At 42.1% G+C, this 3,008-nt stretch overlaps 1 long non-coding RNA gene across 1 annotated transcript; it reads right to left on the bottom strand.

Moving 5' to 3' along the window:
* Positions 1–896: 896 nt before the first annotated feature.
* Positions 897–1,741, bottom strand: LOC140723945 (uncharacterized). Its single transcript, XR_012098013.1, has 2 exons — positions 1,475–1,741; positions 897–1,157 (listed from the first exon to the last, which is right to left on the bottom strand). It is a non-coding gene; the product is annotated as an uncharacterized lncRNA (long non-coding RNA).
* Between the last annotated feature and the right edge of the window lie 1,267 nt (positions 1,742–3,008).

Raw genomic sequence — 3,008 nt, 5'->3', positions numbered from 1 at the left:
GCTCCAGTTCCACAATTTTTTTAATCTCAAAAAATTTAAACTTTGTAGTATAATTTATCGTAATCACTTTTTTAAAACTTCCTGGAGCGATCCAATTTTTTTTTTTACTTTGGAAAAATAAAGGTATTACTTCTTTTCTAGATGTATTTAAAGAAGTCAGAATGATGTCTTTTGAACAATTAGTCGATAAATATTCTCTCTCATATTCATACTTTTTGCAATACCTTCAAGTTAGATATTGTTTCAAAAATATTTAAGTAATTTTCCTTACATATTGGAGACTGACTTATTAGAGACTATTATGAATAAGAACCCTTCGATGAAAGGTTCTTTTGGAAGAATTTATAATTTATTATTACAATGTGATAAGCGTCCTTTACTTCAGATTAAACAAGATTGGGAGAAGGAACTCCGTTTGACGTTGATATGGGAGGATTGGACACGGATTCTGAAGCTGGTTAACTCTTCTTCGAACTGTGCTAGTCATTCACTGATTCAAATTAAAATTGTACATCGTTACCATTTGTCGAAGGAGAGACTTTCTATAATATTTCCCAATGTTGACAAGTATTGTGATAGATGTAAAACTGAGATAGCTACACTGACACATATGTCTGGTCATGTTCTATATTAAAATAGTTTTGGAAGTCAGTCTTGTTGACAATTTCTAAAGCACTCAGAATCAACTTACAACCTAATAAATTGACTGTGGTTTTTGGAATAATTCCTCAAAATATCCATGGCATTGCTGTGTCTGACCAACATGTTATTGCGTCTGTTACATTGATAGCTAGGAGGGTCATCTTGTTGAAATGGAAGGACATATCAGCTCTTACTTTGTCACAATGGTTCTCTCAAGTGATGCTGTGTCTGAGTTTGGAGAAAAATAGAAGTCGAACCTTTGAACCTTTATTTGATTTTGAGAAAAGATGGGGCTCATTTGCTCGTTATTATCATTTCAGTTGACTGATAGATTTCCTCCACTGTCTAAGTGTCATTGCTTTTTGATATATCTTTCTTTCTTGTTGGCGGTTTGATGTTTATTTTTAGAAGCTTTCTGTATGTCGCATGGCTCCGGGGTTGTACCCCCAATGGGTTTCTTTTTTCTCTCACTTTTCTTGCTTAGTAGGGTTTTTTAATTCACAAAAATGTTCAAACTTTAAGACAATTTGTTTTGAGGCATTGTGAGTGTTGTTACTTTAATGTACCTGTTATTGAAGAAGAAGAAGAAGAAGAAGAAGAAGAAGAAGAAGAAGAAGAAGAAGAAGAAGAAGAAGAAGAAGAAGAAGAAGAAGAAGAAGAAGAAGAAGAAGAAGAAGAAGAAGAAAAAGAAGATTTGAAAAGAAACATCTGAAGAGGTGGCCACACCCAGAGTACAAGCTTCGGATAGGAGAAGCGTGACCACCAGCAGAGGTAAGGGTCATTAGGAAGACAGTGCAGGGCTGTCCTGTGGGCGTTCTCCTCAGCAGAACACCTTGTTGGATACTGCTGGGTGGGTGGTGGTTGACCCATTGGCGCACGGCAGCAACAGAAAGGCCGGTAGCACTGTCGGCTCTGATGCTCAACAGGGAAGTGTAAATTCAGGCCTTGCGGTAGTTATAGGAGATGACAGTCAGGGGAGAGAAAGGAGATTCTGTCAATGTGGTTAGAATTTAAATAGGAACTGATTTCTGTGTCACAGATCCAAACCATTAAACTCCAGTCCCATTAAACGGGAACATTAGCTGAGGAATACCTCCCACGCCCAGTGACCAGAGTGCAGAACTGGGTTTGATAAACAGCAGCAATAATTCCCGAGTTCAGCACCAACAGCCACTTTTGAACTTGATTCAGTAACTGTGATGGTGAAATATCCAGCCTGTAGCCTGTCGCCTGTTTAAACAGTTTCCCCAGTGTGAACTCGGTAGTGCGTCAAAAGGTGGGATGACTGAATCTCTTCCCACATTCGGAGCAGGAGAATGGCCTCTCCCCAGTGTGGACTCGTCGGTGTGTCTGTAAGTCGGATGACTGATTGAATCTCTTTCCACATTCAGAGCAGGTGTATGGCCTCTCCCCAGTGTGAATACGCTGATGTATCATCAGTTGAGATGACTGTGTAAATCCCCTTCCACAGTCTGAGCAGGGGAACGGTCTCTCCCCAGTGTGAACTCGTTGATGCACGTTCAGTTGATATGACCGAATAAACCCTTTCCCACAGTCTGAGCAAATGAACGGCGCCTCCCCAGTGTGAATTCGCTGATGTGTCTTCAGTTCAACTGACCGACTAAAGGACTTCCCACAGTCTGAGCAGGTGAATGGCCTCTCACCAGTGTGGACTCGCTGGTGCACCTGTAGGTCAGATAAATGAATGACTCTCTTCCCACATTCAGAGCAGGAAAATGGCCTCTTCCCAGTGTGAATTCGCTGATGTACCATCACTTGAGATGACCGAGTAAATGCCTTCCCACAGTCTGAACAGGTGAACGGCCTCTCTCCAATGTGGACTCGCTGGTGGGCCTGTAGCCTGGATGAGTCAGTGAATTTCTTCCCACAGTCTGAGCACGTGAATGGTCTCTCCCCATTGTGAATTTTCTGATGTACTTTCAGCTGAGTTGACCGAATAAACCCTTTCCCACAGTCTGAACAGGTGAACGGTCTCTCCCCAGTGTGAGTTCGCTGATGTAACTTCAGTTCAGATGACCAAGTGAATCCCTTTCCACAGTCTGAGCAGGTGAATGGCTTCTCCCCAGTGTGAACTGACTGGTGTCTCTGCAGTTGCGATGACTGAGTGAATCGCTTCCCACAGTCTGAGCAGGTGAACGGCTTCTCACCAGTGTGAACTCGCTGGTGTACATGCAGGTCAGATGAGTGAGTGAAGATTCACACACTTCCCACACTTCTTTGTCAATTCATAAGTCAAATGTCAGATGTAGTAAACCCCTTTCACAATCAATGCAGTTGAAGAACTGATGTCCAGTGAACAAATGCTGGTGTGTTCTCAGCTCCCCGGTTCCAGTGGATTTCAGTGA

This window comes from Hemitrygon akajei, unplaced genomic scaffold, assembly GCF_048418815.1.
Source record: "Hemitrygon akajei unplaced genomic scaffold, sHemAka1.3 Scf000149, whole genome shotgun sequence".
Taxonomy (NCBI): domain Eukaryota; kingdom Metazoa; phylum Chordata; class Chondrichthyes; order Myliobatiformes; family Dasyatidae; genus Hemitrygon; species Hemitrygon akajei.
This window is presented reverse-complemented; position numbering and strand designations above follow the sequence as displayed.